General features: G+C 48.4%; 1 protein-coding gene across 4 annotated transcripts in view; it reads left to right on the forward strand.

The window, feature by feature from the left end:
• The window catches only part of Jakmip1 (janus kinase and microtubule interacting protein 1), a 122,950-nt gene that overhangs the window by 22,633 nt on the left and 81,124 nt on the right, over positions 1 to 19,193 (forward strand). Inside the window, exon 1 of one of the 4 annotated variants that reach the window (XM_031341905.1) lies at positions 293 to 407. The exons of the other annotated variants lie outside the window; for them this stretch is intronic. The gene's annotated coding sequence lies outside the window, so the exon portion shown is untranslated. Of the gene's footprint in view, positions 1 to 292; positions 408 to 19,193 lie in introns of those variants that run through there. 4 annotated transcript variants of the gene reach the window in all.

The raw sequence follows: 19,193 nt of genomic DNA on the forward strand, positions 1-19,193 counted from the left end.
TTTTTGGTGAGGTATGTAATGTTGGAGGTTCATCCCTTCAAGAATTCCTGTCTCCATTTTGTTAAGGCTTTCTAAAACTGACTCTGTGGTCAGTCTGCAAACTTCGTGACACACTACCATGGGTCTCTGCCCTGCTTGGGGTGGGAGGCGGGGCACATCTACTTCCCAGAGGGTAGTGGCCTTGAGAGACCCAGTGGTGACCACTGTGTGACTTTAACCTCAAGGCATTTCTTAAAGCTCCTGTTCCTTTAAGTGGGGAAAGCCTGTGCTGAGGGCAGTCTTCTGCAGGTGTGGCAGAGAGCCACACCCTGGTAGCTGGCTGCATGTGTGCTCAGGGAGGTGTGCTGGGGCAGTGTCCATCTGCCAGGGCACAGAGGAGGCCGCTCGTCCAGAGCTGACCTTGCTGGGTGAGTCCTCGGCTGGGATCAAACACTCTCCCCTCACTCCTCTCCCCCTTCCGCCCTCCCCATTTCAGTGCATGGCCCATCTGAATGAATGGGGTACCTGGGGCTCCTGACCATCTAGGCTTCTAGGCACACAGCGTCAGCTATTTCTCAACACTGGGCCTGCAGACCTCATGGGAACATCTCAAGGGAGGATGGGTTCATTTTGACCCCTGGTTTAAAAGGCTGTAGTCCATCATGGCGGGGAAGGCATGGAGGTGCTGCTCTGTGAGTGTGAAGTAACTGCCCTCGGACCCTCAGGACGCTGAGAGCTCTTGGAGGACCCACTTCCTCTGGTTAGGTCCCACCTCCGGTGATTTCACAACTTCCCAAAACAGCACGTGTGTATCTTACCTTCAAGCTATAGTGCACTGTGAAGGTTCAGAATGATAGAATTATTCATAACGTTGCAAAGAGGAAAAGCAACCCACATCAACCTGGGCTCCCTCTGTTGTTTTTGTTTGATGCTTTCTGGGGCTCACACTTAGAGAGGTTGCACCTCCCCTCCCCCCCCCCCCCCCCCCCCCCGAGACAGGGTTTCTCTGTATACCCATGGCTCTCCTGGAACTCACTCTGTAGACCAGGCTGACCTTGAACTCAGAAATCCACCTGCCTCTGCCTCCCAAGTGCTGGGATTAAAAGTGTGCACTGCCTGGCTCAAGGTGGCACTTTTTTGTTGTTGCTGAATACATACTTGAAAATTATTTCATTGTGTATTCAATGTACATGGTTCCATGTCCTATAAAGACACTGTCATACAAGTAGATACTGTATGTTCAGCACACCTTCCACTCTCCCTTCCTTTTCTTCCCCCTCTTGCTAGTCTTCTTTGCCTCTAAGCAGTTTCAGTTCTACTTTGATGTCCTGTATACGTCTGTGACTTTAGGTACCATGCAAAGTCTATGCACTTCAAATGAGAAAGATAACTTCTTGTTCTGAGACTGGTTTAATTGGCTTAATGTGATCATGCCCATGTGCACCCATTTCCCTGCAAATGACATACATTTGCTCTCTGTGACTGAAAGAAATTCTATGTTTGTGTAGATAGACACATCTTAAAACCCGTCCCTGCATTGGTGGACACTTAGGCTGTTGTGAACTGCTATAGTAGACATGGGTGTGTAAGAATCTCTGTGGCCTGCTGAGGGGTTTCTTTGAATAAATACCAGGAGTGGTATATGGATTATATGTTAAACATAGTTTGAGTTTTTTGAGGAACTGATTTCCACCATGGCTTGGACTAGTTTACATTCCCACCAGCCATGTGTAAGGATTCAATTTTGTCCATACCCTTGACAATATTTGTTGTGTTCTCTCTCTCTCGCTCTCTCTCTCTCTCTCTGTGTGTGTGTGTGTAGGACTGGGGAGGACATCTGGTGTCTTGCTCCATCACTCACTGAACCTAGAGCTAGGCTGGCAGCCAGCTAACCCAAGCTATCTTCCTGTCTCTACTTTCCACAGCACTGAGGTTAAGGGGCATATGTGGCCATGCCCAGCTTTTTATGTGGGTGCTAGGTATCCAGACTGAGGTCCCCAGGGTTACACAGTACCCAGCTCCCTTCTCCATCGTGTGTGTGTGTGTGTGTGTGTGTGTGTGTGTGTTTTCTTAGTGACTACCATTCTCCCTGGGGTAGGATGGAATTTCAGTGGAGTTTGGATGTGCATTTCTTTGGTGGCTGGTGAGGGTGAACAGTTTTTTTTTTACTTGTTTGTTTTGTTTTTGTTTATCAGTCCTTTGTACACCTTCTGAGAACCATCTGTTCACTTCATCAGCCTGTTATTGATTGGGTTGTTTAGTTTCTGTTCAGTTTGGAGTTCTCTGTATATTCTAGATCTCAGTACTTTGTCAGATGTTTAGCTAGCAAAGATTTTCTCCCATTGTCAGCTGCCTCCTCCTTGGTGGTTTCTTCTGAATTGAGCTGAAGCTTCTGAATTTCATGAGATCCCCTTGGTTAGCTATTGGCCTCATTTCCTGACAACTAGAATCACATTCAGAAAGTCCTTACCTAGGTCTAATCTTTTCTTAATGAAAAATATTTTTCTGTGTGGGTGTTTGCCTGCTAGTGTCTGTGCCCCACTTGGGTGCTCCAGGAGACTAGAAGAGGACATCGGATCCCCTGGACTGGAGTTACAGATGGCTGTGAGCCACCATGGTGGTGCTTGGCACTGAGCTCATCTCCTCTGGAAGAGCAGTCAGTGCTCTTAACCACTGAGCCGTCTCTCCAGCCGAATCTTGAAGTATATTCTCTGATTTTCCCCTTTGTTCCTTTTAGTGTTTCAAGTTTCATAGTAAAGTCTCTGATCCATTTGGGGCTGATTTTGTACAAGGTTGGAGACAGGGACCTAAGTGTAATTTTTCTGCATGTGGATGTCCAGTTTTCCCAGCACCATTGGTTGAAGATGGTTCTTCTCCAATTTGTATTTTTTGGCATCTTTTCTAAAAATCAGATGGCTGTAGCTGTGTGGGTTTGCATATGGGCCTCCTATTCTTTTATAATTTCACACATCCATCTATAAAATGTACTTGGAGCTTGTTCCTCCTCTACACTCTCATCCCCTTCTCCTCTCACTGGACCTCTTCTCTCTCTTTCTCTCTCTCCATGTTCATTTAATTATGGTTGCATGTATGAGTATGGGTGGGGAGTTATTTTACTTGAGCAATAGCAACTTGCCAGTGGCTCTACTAAGGGGACTATGGTGCCAGGGTGCTTGCTCTGGGGCTCACATGTTTGTGCCATGGCTTAATCACATATGACCTATGTGACTTTGGACAAGTACCTCTGTCTCTCTGAGCCTTCCTGGCCTCAGGAGTCCTTTGCAGAACAACAAGTGCCCTACCTGTTGGTGTTGCTGTCCAGATCTTGCTTACTTTAACATCTGAAGACAGTTTAAGAGGACATGTAATAGGGGCCAAGCGAGGAGTTCCTTCTCCAGGCCATGGAATTTGGTTCTATCCTCAGGGAAGTAGGCGAGCCAGGCACAGTGAGTGACTGTATCTGTTTTCTGATGCACAGAGACAGTGTTCCCTGACTAGGTCAGGGAACACTGGGTCAGAACTCAATGTGGTTCCCAGTGGTCCAGGGGACAGGTCGCCGCCTGGATGCAATTGTGGGAAGAAGTGACGAGAATAGTGGAGCAGGGTGACAAAAAACACTGCAGCCACCTGGCTGGGTGTCAAGGTCTAGTTGAGCGCACTCTGGACCCAGGAAGAGAGACAGAGGGATGAGTAGGAAGGCCTCTTTTGAGAGTGTCTAGAGGTGAACTGGAAGCACATTTATTTTATTACATGTATGGGTGTGCGTGTATGTGCATGTGAATGTGTGTGCATGTGTATGTATATCTCTGTGTGCATGTGAGTGTGTGTGTGTGTGTGTGTGTGTGTGTGTGTGTAGGTTGGAGAGCAATGGGTCCATGTGAGTAAGCACCTGTGCCACTGCACAAATGTGGAAGTCAGAGGATATTTGGGAGTTGGTTCATCTCCTCCAGTGGGTTCCAGAAGTTGAACTCAGTTTCTCGGGCTTGTGAGGCAGATGCTTTTACCTGGTGCATCATCTTACTAGTCCAGAGAGTGGGTTTAGCTGTTCTCTAAGAGGGTGTGAGCAAGTTCTAATGCTTTGCAGAAGTGGAAACTGAGGCCTGTAGCAGCAGTGTGAACCTTCCATGCTAACCCAGATGGTTGAGAGATGTGTAGCCAAGTTCCTGGCTCTTCTGTGCTAGGGCCTGCTCTGAGCCATGCATCCACATCCCAGGGATAGAGGACTACCTGCCTAAAGGCTCATGGCTTCTCATTTGTTGGCCACGGAAGCTGATGTTAGCCAGGAGCTTGGTGTTATGCTGCTCCTCATTTATCAAAGGCCACATGTCACCTGATGGTACTGGCTGTTCTCCACATGTCATTATATTCTGTGTGTCCATTTAGCTATTCTGGGGGAGTTTGTGGCTAGGGGGGTAGCACTGACAGATGGACTGTACTCTCTGTACAACTGCTCTGATGCTGGGTAGGACATTGTTGTGACATTTGGGTGGTGACAAGTGTATTTATTTTTAATGGAGGGGCTTATAGCATTGGTAATTGTCATTGTCATGGCTGCCCTTCAGTGTCTTCAGGGGACCAGTTTCACCAGGTACTGAAACCTTACAATTCTCCAAATGGAGATGTGTTTGATGAAACCCATGGACATCCCCTATGAGCCTTTTAATTGTCTCTTGTTTTGGGTGACATTTGATGTTGTGGAAGCCTGTGCAAAACTCTTGCTCTGACCCTGTTTTTATTTTTGTTTTGTTTTGTTTTCTTTTCAACAAGGAAAAAGGAAAGTTTATATGTGTCAGTGTGGATGCAATTAAAAATATTTCTCATCCATGGTTGGCTGAACTCACAGATGTGGAGCCCACTGACATGGGGGGATGACTGTTTTGTGATTTTATATCATCTTTGGTCTTAAGATCAAAGTCACAGTGTTCAGGATGGGAAGTCACATGTCTGTGACTTAAAAGAGATTCATAAAAATAGGCATTCTGCGCAGAAATGCATCTTCATAGCTAGGGGAAGCAGCTGTGGAGAAATGGGGGCAGCTTGGGCCTCCAGATGTAGGGAGGGGAAGTTCATTTACTGTTCTAGAAAATTCTTTGTAGCTTTTGAAGTTTATCAATGTCCTTGGAAGCAGAAATATCCTAGACCCATGGCTGCTGTGTCCCCTGCTCCCTCGTGTGGTCTTCCCTTCATGTCTCTAAGACATTGACTATTTGAAGAGCTATCATCCACATTCCTTTCTAGTTGATCCCTTGGGGGCCAGCACTGGCATGAAGGCAGGAGCATCTGACTTTCTCTCCCTCTGTAGGGGTGGCACCATTTTTAGAATGTCTGTGCTGGACCTCTCCTTTCAGATTTTCATTTTCCTCTAGTGTTTTTGGTAACACGTGCATATTGAATATTTCACACGGGTCTGGGCAGGACTTACATACAGCAGCAATGGCAGCTTTAGTGACATCATAACAAGTGGCTCCAACCCATGGGGAAAAAATGACATCATCCTGTGTCCTAGGTCTTATTCCCCAAACCTACCAGCCAGCACAATTTGCTAAGGAAGCCACCCCTACTACAGCCAAAGTCTCTGCCTAGAAAAGCAGTTGCTGTCTGGAGGGTCAGAGTTCTCTTCCCTGGTCCACTGAACTGAAAGGATATGTACATAGCATGTTGGAGAGAGTAAAGGGCTCCAGGCACCATGGGGTGGAGATGGGTGATGACAAATTTGGTGAGGTCAGTTATGGAGCTGTAGCTGCCTGCGTCTGGAGGCCGCCCCTCCCCAGCTCTGAACCACCTTCCTCACTGTGTCTACAGCCACAACTGAGTGATGCTCAGGAGCAGGTTGGATGCTGGCAGCAATGTGCCTGTGGGATTAGCTGTATTCCTGTTCACTGCCTGGGGAAACTGGTGCAGGGTAGGGTCCTTATCTCAAAAACTGCATTCTGCCCCATAGCTCTCACCAGGGACCACCTCAGCTACCCCACCAAGGCAGGCTGTCAGTAACATTCCCATAAGGGTTGGGTATCCTGCACACATCAAGCTGATAAGGATCATGTGGTATTCAGTGCAGTAGTCTGTGACTATTACCCCACACTTGATTTTAGGGTGCAAGTTAGCAACCTTCTCCATAGCACCACAGGAGCAGCCCATCCCTGAATTTCATGATGTTGACTTTAGGGATAGCTGCAGCCTTGTCCTACCCCTGCTTGCTGTCGTGTTAAACACAGATCTTATTATCCTCTGAAACTTTGCACTTCTCCATGTACTTGGTTATACCCTTCTCACTTTGTGTTCCCCACTTTGCTCCTGAATGATCATCAGGTCTAGAGTCTCACACCAGGCAGTGACTTCACATAGACTATACAAACAGGTCCACCTTACACTCAGCTGCGTATCATAGGAGGCTGATTCCTTCATACACTCCATTGCGTTATGAGTCTTTGCAACTATGGCAGCTGTAATCCCCTCCTTGGAGTGGTGTTGTGTATGTGCGTGTGTATATGGCCATTCTTCCCCTTGGAGGCCATGATGTTGGCTTTGCTCAGGTGGTGCTCTGGGAATTACACAGCAGTACCCTCAAACTCCTCCTTGATAGCTGAGTGAACTCTGACCTCACATCTTCCAGCCCAGGGTCTCAGGAAAGATGCCCCATCCTCCTGTCTTCAGCCTGGCTCTGTGAAGTAGCCTGAGCTGTGGCCAAAAAGCTCAACCCTTTCTAAGCCCCAGGGTTGTGAGCAGTGACCACCACTCTTGGGTTGGACAGCCATATTCTACTCTGCTGTTTTTACAATTATTAAAAAATGTATTTTATTATTATTGTGTTTAAGGTTTGTGTATATATGATATATCTATATATACACATATATGTGGTATGTATATATACAATAGTGTGTGTATGTATTCATATACATACACATACAATTTAAACTAAAATTTAGAGGAATACACTAAAGTATTTTTTGTTGCTGCAGTTATTCAAACAGAGCATTAAACGAATGGGCTGCCTTCCCTTTGTCCCAGGCCCATCCCTGTGGGGAGCCTGTGCTGAGTGGGACCTTCCTAGACTTGAGGAATATGCAGACATGCAAGTTCATCTCAAATGGTGTGGGGCCTGGGTTTCTTCTTTCTGTCATTTGTCCCTGTGACCCTGGTGAACCTCTCAGGAGACTAGGTGAAAATTTGCCTCTTCTAGGGAGTCCAGAACCTGAACCCCATGCAGTCATTGTGAGCCCCCTTACCTGCTGATTCTTAAGTGCCAGGAGCAGCAGCTGTCTTCATTCCCTCTATACTGTGGAGCTGGGTGGGCTGGGGAAAGGCAATAGGGTGAGATGGGGCAGGATGAGGTGGGGTGGGGGAGGGGTAAGTGGAGGGTTTAGGAGGTCACCTGGGTGGGTGTGAGCCACTGGAGCAGAGTCCTCCAGAAGGGTGGCTTTCTCCTCACATACCTCTTCTAGCCCTCTGGAACACATTGTAGAGCCCTGAGCCCCAGGGACAGAGGGCACAAGAAGTCACTTTGGGAAGCTTGGCCATCCAGGAGCTCCTACGCCCTGACATTAGCTATATGTGTGGGCTGGGCTGGCAGGATGCTACTGATGGATGGGCCAGGCAGGACCTTTCTCCTCCCCAGAGCTCAGAACAGGTGACCTCTGACATGATGGAAAGGGGCCCACACCAGGGCCGGAGCAACCTGGGATTATTTGTGGGCCTGGTCCGTGCCCTTTCTTGGTCCATTCTTCCTCATGGGGGATGCTGTTTTCTTTAATTGGGGCATATTAGTCAAGTGCAGGTCGTTAATTCAGTGTGAAGAGACAGGTCACTGCCCCTAGAGGAAAAGGAAAGGTTGATAGGAAATGCAGTTGGGGGCAGGCTTTCCAGCCAGTAGATTCAACAGTGGCCTTCGCTCTGATCAACTTTCCAAAATGTCTCCCACCCCACCACCATGGTGAGAGTAGATGACATGGAGCACTCTAGCCTTGAGGCTGTAGAGAGCAGAGACACGGCAGTGTTTTTTAAGAGCTTGCCTTTGAGACGCAGGAACTGGGACTTGTGGTGACATACGTATACACATGTTTGTGTGTGATTATGGCCCTCTGGGAGCCGTGGCTAGCAGTGCAGTATCTTCTTTTCTGTTGTTGTTTGCTAATGATAAATTCCAGTGCTGTCCAGCTATTGAATGCCTGCACAGCTTTGCAAGAACATTCCGGATAAGCATCATGACTTAATAGAGGCAAAGACAGAGCCGGTCAGTGACTTTGTAAACTCAGGACTTGTGACGCAGTCATCAGATGAGCTCTGACTTCCCAGTCTGTCCTGGGGATACAGTTGGAGTCTTGGGGTGAGAGAAGTCTGAATCTGCCCTCCAGGCCTGCTGGTTGGGTGAATCAGCACAATTTACGTGTGAGGATCCTGCCCTCCTGCTCCAGACCTTCCATATGAAGGATTCCTGAATGGCTGTGTCATAGCAGGCTCTGCAGAAGGTCACCATCCTCCTGCCTCCACCTCTTACATGCTGGCATGACCTGAATGGTGGTGGGTTTCTTGTGTGGAGGGAGTGGAACATGTACCAGGACACACGGTGGAGGTCAGAGGACAACTTTGTGGAGTCAGTTTTCTTCTTCTACATTTACATGGGTTCCAGGGATGAAACTTGTTTCTCCAGACTTGCATAGCATATGGCTTTACCTGCTCAGCCATTGCCCAGGCCTGGTAGTAGTGTTTTGCTTCAGCCACAACTGAAGTACAGGTGCTGATGGTGATGGTGATGGTGATGGTGATGGTGATGGTGATGGTGATGGTGATGGTGAGGATGGAGGTAAAGAGGGTGGAGCGAAGATGGCACTCTCCCAGCCTGGTTGTGACACCCACCTATGGTGGCACAGGTCTCAGTGAGATGCCTAGTCACAATCTCCCCTCTTGCCGGTGGTGGGTAAGCTCTTTGCAGTCAGAGGAACCTGTAAGGCAACCACTTTTATCACTGTCCTGTGGGGGCGGTGTTAGTTCTGCTGGCATAGTAAGCCTCCCTTGAGTTTGTTCATCTAGGAAGTGGAAAAAAATAAAGGAGAGTCATGTACCGCATAACATACTCAGGCACGATGCACAGTTAGGGGAGAACACCATAGAGTACTTCCACAGACGAGGCAGCTGCAGCAGTATCTGGAGGTGGGAGCTCAGGGGACCACTGTGCATGTCGCCTGGCATTGGTCACATTTTCATTATCGACTACATGGCCGTATTTGCTACTGGGAAGCTGTTCATTGGCAAGAAGTGCCAGTTGGTGGTGGGCCCGTGGGTCTGAAGCTCAGCACAGTCCTGGGAGGGCTTCCTGGGGTTGGAGCTTTGAAGGAGGTATAGCTGCCCTCTTGCTTGAGTTAGAAGCGGTCAGTCTAGGTAGTCTGCCTGGCCTTTCCGTTAAGGTCTGGCCGGTGGCCAGCTGAGTTGCTCTGCTGTCTGCCTTTCCAATTGTGGTTCTCAGCAGCCTCCGAGCACTGCCTCCTACTGTACCCTGAACCCTGCTGCCTCTCTTTGCACGTCTGTCTCCTCTGCACCCCCTCCCCAGGATGTGTGATTCTGAACCTGTATCTGCAGATGGTTAGGGGACCATGTGCTTGGCCTGCTCCAGACTGGTAAAGTTCAGGACAGGAGCTCGACCTTATAAAAAGTCACTTGAAAATAAATTTTGTGCACGTGCATGTACACATATACATATGTACATATGAACACACACATGCATGTGCATGTGTATACACACACACACACACACACACACACACACACACACACACACACACACACACAAGGTTCTATGATGCTGTAACAAATTCCCACAAACTAGGTATCTTAAAACATAGCTACAGTTCCTTATGTTTCTAGAGACCCAAAGTCAAGGTCAGAGTCTAGGGGGGCGCTGCTCACTTACAGTGTTTGGGGAGGACCCCTCTTCCTCCAGTGACCAGCAGTGGTAGCAGCCCTTCCAGTTCTTTGGCTTGTGGGGGTCTCAGTTCACTCTCGGAGTCCTCTATGCCCAACCCTGGGTTTCTCCTTGGAAGAACAGAAATCACTCTGGATGCCAGCCCCAGATCAACATGTCTTACCTTAACCAGCGACATCTCAGTGGTCTAGGTTCCAGACGAGGTCACATTCCAACTGGAAGGACATGAATTTGGGGGAAAATCCTGTCGAATCCAGTTCATATATGCATCTATACTATGAGACAATAGCTTTACTGAGTATTCCTCCAGGCTTGGTGTGGTTGGCTTGCAGTTCCTTTTGACTTAGGCCTCAAAGACCCTGAGAAAATGCTGAGCCCTGACCTCTTGATCTTCATACTTCTGCTTCCCTTTCCCTCCTCTCTCAGCATTAGCTCAGTTCTCTTGTCTTTCTTTGCCTTTTTTTTGGGAGCCTCGTACCTTCTGAGCATTCTCCTTTCCATGGCTCCTTCATTACTGTGGAACGAAGGGTTTATTCTGGCTCACAGTTTGAGGGTACAGTCCACCATGGCAAGAGAATCACAGAGGCAGGAGCATGATGTAGCTTGTCGTATGGCTCCTGTGGTCTGGAAGCAGAAAGAATGTTTATGTTCAACTTCCTTTTCCCTTTAATTCACCCCAGGACCCCAAACCCATTAAATGGTGCCGCCTACACGGGTCTTCCCTAACTCAGTCTAGAAACCCCCTCACTGACATGCCCAGAGATTTGTCTTCAAGGTGATGCTAGGTTTTGTCAAGTTGACAGTCAACTCCCAGAAGTCAGCGTGTGCACTCTGTGTGACAGCCTGTCTCACGAAGCTCACTCGGAAGCCTTGCTTGAAGGATGTATGCAGGTAGACGTCCCATGCTATCTCTGCTCTATTTTCACCTTTCTAGTTCTTTGTGTCTAAGCTTTGACTGCTGGTAGGGAGCCTGAGGCATCATGTCAGGCAAACATGGGTGTGGGGTTTGCTGGGGATGGTCTCTCTGCCCTGTCTTCCTGTATGCAGAAGAGGGAGGCAGAGCAGTAAAGTAGTTAGGGCTACACCTGGGAGCCTTGTCTCCTGCTACATCTCCACCCTGAAAACCATGGAGTATAGCCAGTAACCTCTCTGGATCTGAGGATGTATCCCTAGCTTTGCTCTTTAAGGTATCCACAGGAAGAGTGTGATTACACCCAGCTTGTTGCAGCATAGCAGTCTTCAGATACCTGTGGTGATGTTTTGAGAATGATGCTTTAGGGAGAGGTGAATCTCACTGCTGAGTAGCAGAGACCACGGAGGCAGCTGAGGCTGGTGTATTTAAGGCTCCTGGGGAAGATGGCTGAATTGGAACTCCAGACCCCAGTGCTTGGCTCTTGCTTACTTTGGTGACCTGTTCCCTTGCCTCCAGAGAAGGTGAGGACAGTGAAGGATCTTGGGCATAGGCAAGATTCCTCACCTAGCCTTCATCTCACTCCATTTCAGAGAGTACTTGGCTCTATAGCTATGGAACTAATGTCCGAATATGGAGTTGTAGTCATTAGCCAAGAGTGTGAGCCATCAGATAGTCACAGCAGGTCCAACAGGTATTACAGGTCAAAACCAATACAGGAGTCAAGGCTTCCCAAAGCTAGACATTGGAGGATAGGCCCAGGGTGGAGCTCAGAAGGACTTTGGCCTCCAAGGAAGGACAGAGTGCAGGACTCCTAGGAGTTGCCACAGTTGGTAGCTCCTCTGGAAGCATGAGGAGAGACTTGTGTTTGCTTCAGATGCACGATTGAGTCTTACCTGAGCAGGCGCTCCTGCAATCACCAGGGCGAGCTGGGCAGAGGCGGGAAGCTTCACAGGTGCTGTCAGGTTTATAATTGCAAATGTTAGAAGGGAGTGTGCAGCAGCCTGATAGCTGTGCAGGCATCGGGATCCCAGTTTCATTAGAATTCTGAACTCCGTTAGGTCACCACGTCAAAGACGCCATCCATGGGCAGGCACCGGGATTGTGCCAATGGTAAGAGGAGAAGATGCTGGTGGTGATGTGGTGGTCACAGCCTATCAGATCGCATAAGGGTTCCACAGGGAACGATGGCATGGTGAGGTCGCACGGGACATGCTTGTGCTTGCTTGCTGCAGATCATTTCTGAGGTCAGGTATGCTGGTTAGTGTGTTTGTCAACTGGGTGTAAACCTAGTCAGGTCTGGAAAGAGAGAACCTCATTGAGGAATTGCTTCTATCAGATTGGCCCATGGGAGCTTTTTCTTGATTAGTAATGGATGTGGAAGGGCCCAGCTCACTGTGGGTAATGCCACCATCCATGGGTCCTGGGTTGGATAAGAAAGGCAGCTGAGCCTGGCAGTGGTGGCGCACGCCTTTAATCCCAGCACTTGGGAGGCAGAGGCAGGCAGATTTCTGAGTTCGAGGCCAGCCTGGTCTACAGAGTGAGTTCCAGGATAGCCAGAGCTACACAGAGAAACCCTGTCTCAAACCAAAAAAAAGAAAAACAAAACAAAACAAAACAAAAACAAACAAGAAAAAGAAAGAAAAGAAAAGAAAAGAAACAGAAAGAAAGAAAGGCACCTGAGCAAGCTTTGAAGTGCAGGCAAGCAAGCAGTGTTTTCACATGGCCTCTGCTTCAGTTCGTGCCTCTAGGTTCCTACCTTGGCTTCTCTTTATGATGGACTGTGATTGGGAGGTGTAAGCCCAATAGAGTCTTTCTTCCCCAAGCTGCTTTTGGTCATGGTGCTTGTCATAGCAATAGCAACAAACTAGAACAGAAGGCTTTGTGCTTGCCTGGCCCTATGCTGGGCACATGGAACACCAGTGGATCCCATCAAATAGTTTGTAGGTTGATGGGTGCACCCAGATGCGAAGTTCCTAAGCGTCTCTGTACCAAGCACTGGAAACCTTGCCGTGGTCAGTGCTGCTCACAGAGCTGACTCTCCAAGGCAGTGAAGTTCTCTTCCTGGTAACAGTCTATGATGTTAATGTGCAGGAAAGCCAATGTGCAGAAGTCTAGATTGTGAGATGAAGGTGTGGCTCAGAGGCAGAGCACTACTACCTTAGTATGCACAAAGCCCTGGTTTAACCCTTAGCACAGTGGTTCTCAACCTGTGGGTTGAGACCCCTTTGGAGTTGAATGACCACAGAGGTTGTCTAAGACCTTCAGAAAACACAGATGTTTACATTACGATTCATAACAGTTAGCAGCTGCACTGTAACATGCACACCAGGTATCGGAAAGGCAGGGTGACAGATCAGAATCGGAGAAACTGAGCTCTAGTTTAATGGCCTCACATTCCACAGACGATCCCTGTACGTTTTAGTCAGTGGCTAGCAAATCTAACTAGTGTTTGATTCCCTCCTATAAGCCAAGTCTGCATCAGTCACATTCCCTAGCTGTGTGCCTTTGGACAGGTTCTTTTACCTGCTACAAATTGTAAATGTCTCAGAATGGTTAAGAATAGTTCTTTATTTTCTAAGGTGTGCGCGCATGTGTGTGTGTGTGTGTACATGTGCATACACAAGTGGAGGGCAGGGAACAGCCGTGGAAGCCTTCCTCTGCCCCCTCCTTTGTACAGAGTCTCTCCTTGGCCCAGAGCTCACCAGTTAGGCCAGCGAGTGCCAGGGACCCTCCTGCCTCCATCTCACCAGCACCAAGATTACAGGCACGCACTACCATGCTCATATGGCTTTTTTTACATTTGTACTGGGGATCAGATCCAGGTCATCATGCTTGGGTGGCAAGCACTTTACCCACTGAACCACCTCCACCCCCCCCTCCCCAAGTTCTGTTGTCCCTATCTTTAAAGTTAATGTAAGGATTGAACATTGTGAAAAAACAAATCAAGGGCTGGTAGCTGGCAAATATCCCCTGAAAGCGGCCGTGGTGAGGCCGGTGGCTGTGCCTGGAAGGTATTTAGTTGGGTTGCTTTCTCTCCAGATATGGCTGTGTCTCTTCATTGTGAGACATCAAATCTGACTTCACCGCTCCTGATCTAGTAGCCTGTGTCCCTAACACTGCCACCAGAGACTTTTCCTATCACACACTGGCCTGGTGTGTTTGTTCACACCTGACTGCTCTACTCCCTGCTACCCGAGGTGGACTGCGGATTCCTTTACACACTAGACAGGAAAGGAAGGCTGTCTAGAACCTGGTTCTGATCCAGCTGGTCCTCGCTTCTCTCCTGCCTGTGTGGCCTGTGCTGGTTGGTTTTGTGGAGCTGTGAGTGGGCCTTTGGAGGATGACTGGGAGTTTCTCGCATGGAGCAGGAAGGAGCCAGCATGTGCAAAGGCATGGCTGCACACGTGCCTGCCAGTGTCCAAGGTTCATTCTGGCTGGGGTGAGGCCTTGGCCGTAGGGTGGAGAACAAGGAAATTGATGCCAGACTGGCAGGCTGCAGGGTTGGGTGTGACTCCAGTGTGCAGTGGAGCAAGTGTCCTTTGGGTGGCTGATCAAGTTTCTGAAAACCTACCCCATTCCCTGTTTTTAGGCTGACACGCACCCCTCCCCCAGCTCGTTTGCAGTCTGCAGACATCTGACAGACTCCTTGCCTAATTGCTCAGGGCACAGAAGGCTCCCTTTCAGCTATTTGGCTTGTGAAGTGAGGACTTGGAAGGGGGATCCGTCTGTTGCCTCTGTAGGAAGCCCCCCACCCCTCTGAATGGAGACTGACACCCTAGTGGGTTTCCATGAAGCAGTTTTGACGTGTAGTGCCTGAATTATTAACAATACGCAGCACGCTGAAATGCAGGCAGATTAGGCATTGTGCATCGGTGGAGTTGCTGGTCATCTCTGCCCCCACCACTTTCCACTTCAATCTGTGTCTCTTCTGCACCCAGGGCCGGAGCCCGAATGCAGATCCTTCAGCACATGTCTGCTGCCTCTCACCCGGGCAGCAGGGCTGTGGGACCAGACACAGTTTGGGTGGGCTACCAAGATGGGGCTGGCACTCTGTGGCTTCCTATCATCTGCTGTGTACAAGCCTCATACTAGACTCTGTGCAAGCAAGTATGGATTCCAGACTTGGGGAGCTGCCGCTGAGGCCATTGCTTCCTAAGTGCTGTTTAGAGAGACTGACTGCTTCTCTTGGTCTGAGAAGTGTATAATTTTAGGGCTCAAGTGACCAGCTGTTTCATCTTAATATTTAGTGCATATTATGAAGACTGTAACTAACCTGCGAGCTCATGAAATGTTGCTTGGCTGCATCAGTATACACACACACTTAGGTTTTTTTGTTTGTTTTGATTTTTGGTTTTTCGAGACAGTTTTTCTATGTAGCCCTGGCTATCCTGGAACTCACTCTGTAGACCAGGCTGGCCTCAAACTCAGAAATCCACCTGCCTCTGCCTCCCAAGTGCTGGGACCACAGCCCAGCGTGTGTGTGTGTGTGTGTGTGTGTGTGCCCGCGTGCACACGCATGTGTGTTTTAAAATTGAAGAATCTTAAAACTTTTAGGGAAAGAAAGATAAGTTATACAAAGGGTCTTGGGAGTGTTTTAGAGTTGGCCAGATACTCTCTGACTACCATCAGACTTTGAGCTGTACACCAGCATTGGGAATGGCAATTTAGGAAGGTTGATTTTAAAGTCACTGCAGGGGCTGGTGGGACAACTCAGTCAGTAGAGTGCTTGCATGCAAGCCTGAGGCCCTAAGTTTGGATTCCCTGAACTCACATAAAAGAGCCAGGCATGGTGGTTTATCTGTTATCCCAAGGCTGAAGGTGTGGAGACAGGAGGATCGCTAGGACTCCTGGTCAGCCAGTCTAGCTGGTCAAAGTGAACACCATCTTCAGGGAGAAGTCCTGTCTCAAAAAATAGAGTGGAGAGTGATAGAAGATACCAGTGAGCTTGGGCCCCTACATTCACGTGTATACGTATGTACATCTGCACAAAAATATACATAACACAGAAGACACCAGTGACCTCTGGCTTCTACATGCTGCTGTATACATATATGCACGCATGCACACACACACACACACACACACACACACACACACACACACTGAGTGAATGCTGGCTTGGAGCATAGCTTGATAGTAGAGCACTTGCCCAGCATGTACAACATTCACCCATTTGTCCCCAGCACCCCACGCACAAAAAGTGCCTTCCGAGTGCTGTGCAAGCCTTGTCATTGTTGGGACAAAATACCTGGCAACCTGAAGAAAGATGCACTTTAGTTCACCATTCATCATTCTAGAAGTTTCAGGTTTCAATTCAAAGGTCAACCTGAGGGAGACAGAGTACCATGGCAGTAGGACCCTGTGGTGAAGAAGGGGGAGAAGGAGGGAGGCTCTGGTGGTAACCATCATGGCAGTGTGTGTGGTGGGGGAAGGCACCTTGGGCCCGCATGGTCTTTGCTGTGCTTGCTTATACTGTCTTGCTTAGTCTCAAAGCAGCACTGCGGGCGAGGTGTCACTTTTTAACCTTGTTTTGCAGAAACCGAGGAACTGAGGTCTAGACAGGAACCTGAAGTGCAAAGCTCTTGCCTTGTACACTTCACATTGCTCTCCAGCTTGTCCCTTTGGTGTGTAGCCCTCAGAGCACTTTGAGTGCGAGTCCTGCAAACAAGTGGCCCCAGCCTGGAAAGCTGCAAGGCTTAGGCTGAGGTGAGCTCTGAGAACAACCACGTGGGGGTGGCAGACCAGGGCAGGCATCCAGAGAAGCTCACTGGCTAGGCCAAGGATGCTGGGTCTGCTGGGCTATGAGTGGTGTGCTGTTAGAGGAGCAGGATATACCCGGAAGATGCAGACAGAGGCTTTGAATCAGTACGGACAGCAGTGTGTGATCTTGGTCCTGTCATGGACGTCTTATGATCTTGAGGTTATGTGAACTTGCTGAGCTTCTGTTTCCTATAGGAAACAGGATAATGGCACAGTATCCTACATAGCATTGTGCTGTGTAGAGGAGGTGCTGTATGGTTGCTGGTGTCACTGTTTGTGTGTGGTCTGGTGGGAGCGTGCCACTGCTGGAAAGAAGGTGTTGAGCTTTGGGCTAAATGATGGAGGCTGTTGAGTCCAGGCCAAAACATCTGGACTGTGGCTGCACATGGGGTGAGAATGGCAGACTGGAAGGAACAGAGACTTCTGGGTAAAGACCCATTTTATTGTCTTAGCCTTTCCTTGCTGGTTGATGGAGGGCCACTAGGGTCTCTCTCTCCCCCTCCCCCTCGCTCCCTCCCTCCCTCTTCCTCCTCCTCTTCTCTCTATGTGTGAGTGAGGTGAGAGAGAAAGAGAGAGAGAGAGAGAGAGAGAGAAAGAGAGAGAGAGAGAGAGAAATAGACAGACAGACAGACAGACAGACAGAGAGATCAAGATCTGAGCTCCTTAAGGAAGACTGTTCTGGTGTGTAGCTGAGGACCTCATTGTGGAGACATCAGTTCAGTGTGGCTGCCGTGGAGGGGGCCAGGGCATGGATGTACAGCACACTGTCTTTTCTTCGTGGTGTCTAGGGAGATGGATTTACAGAACAGCCTTCTCAGAGTTGCCTTTTAATGAGTTTGCATCCTACTGATCTCATCAGACTGATTTTTCTGGCAGACAGGGAAGCCAGGATTGGCTGGCTGAGTGCAGCAGCCATGACTTTGGAGGTAGGCGTCTATTCCTGGAGGCAGAAACTGCTCTGTTCAGCAGATAGGCCGTGGAGCCTCTGCCAGTCAGGCTGGGCTCTGGGGATGCAGAGGTAGGCCCTTTCCTGATGTTGCCCGAGAGAAGTTTACAGTAGAGGGTCTTACACCGACCACTCAGAAGGCAGGTACCATTTCCCAGCCCCTGGACAAAGGCAGCCTGCATCACTTCTTTTTTCTTTTCCCTGCCTCTTACTGGAAGAGTTTTTCACATAATGCATCCTATTTATGGTTCACCTCCCTCTATTTCTCCTAGTTCCTCCCTGCATCCCCTCCCATTCAGATCTGTCTCCTTTCTGTCTCTCATTAGAAACAGACAGGATTCTAAGGGAGTATAATAATAATATAATATAATATAATATAATATAATATAATATAATATAATATAATTAATATAATATGATAAACAAATCCTAACACATTGGAATAGAACAAAGCAAACAGAAGGAAATGAGCCCAAGCAAAGGCCCAAGAAAGCTCCAGACACAGAGGCACACTCGTTTGCACACTCAGCAGCTGCATAGAACCCTTAACCGGAAGTCAATATATAGGCAAAGGACATGTAGAGTAAAAAGAGACAAAAATACATAAATAAAAAAGAAAATTAAAGATTAGATTTAAAATAAACAAAAAAGCCAGCCCTGATAGGATGTTATGAGACAGCCTCCAAAGACATTGCTGAGTTTGTTTTCTGTTGTTTATCAACTGCTGGGCATTCGGCCTGCCCTAAGAGGAGTTTGTTGCAAGTGATTATCAATTGGAGATAGCTTCAGGGTTAGGGATTAGGGCACTTGTGCACTTCTGTTTCAGTCTTAGGACTCTCTCTGGTGCAGACTCATGCAGGCCCTGTGCGTGCTGCCTCTGGGAGTTCATATCTTCATGGATCCTGTTGATTTACAGGTCCTTGTTCTCCTGGTATCCCCCATTCCTTCTGGCTTTTACACTCTTTCTGCCTCTTCTTTTACTGCATTCCCTGAGCCCCAAGGGGAGGGATTTGATGGTGGGCAGCATCTCGTTTAGGGCTGAGTGTTCCCAGGTCTCTCACTCTCTGCATGTTGTCTGGTCCCTTGTTCCTGTCTGCTGCAGGAGGAAGCTTCTCTGATGATGGCTGAGCAAGGCACCGAACTATGAGTGTAGCGCCATCTAATCAGGAGTCATGCTATTGCTGTATTCTTTTAGTAGAACAGTGGGCTATCTAGTCTCAGGCTCTTGGTCATGCAAGCAGTGTCAGGTATGGGTTCCCGACATGGAGAGGGTCTTTAGTCAAATCAGACATTGGTTGGTTACTCCCACAAGCATTGAACCACCATTGCACTACGTATCTTGCAGGCAGGACTCCATTGTCAACCAAGGGGTTTGTAGCTAGGTTGGTGTTTATGTTTCTCCTTTAGTAGCATGCAGATTATCTTTCTGTACAACGATGCTAGCACGTAGGAGTGAGGAGGCTCTGTGTAGGCAAGGTGCAATAGAGTAGCCTGGGTTGTATGGAGGTTCCCATAGGACCAACATGGGTGTTCCCATTTGGCCTTCAACTCAATTAGAGGTAACTCAGTTTGGGTATGGAAGCTTTATTTGGTGATAAGAGATATCCAGTTGGGACTCTGTCTCCTCCATTATTTGGTGATTACATTTAGATTACCTTCATACATACATATATATATAT

Source organism: Mastomys coucha, unplaced genomic scaffold (genome assembly GCF_008632895.1).
Source record: "Mastomys coucha isolate ucsf_1 unplaced genomic scaffold, UCSF_Mcou_1 pScaffold22, whole genome shotgun sequence".
In the NCBI taxonomy this organism is placed as follows: domain Eukaryota; kingdom Metazoa; phylum Chordata; class Mammalia; order Rodentia; family Muridae; genus Mastomys; species Mastomys coucha.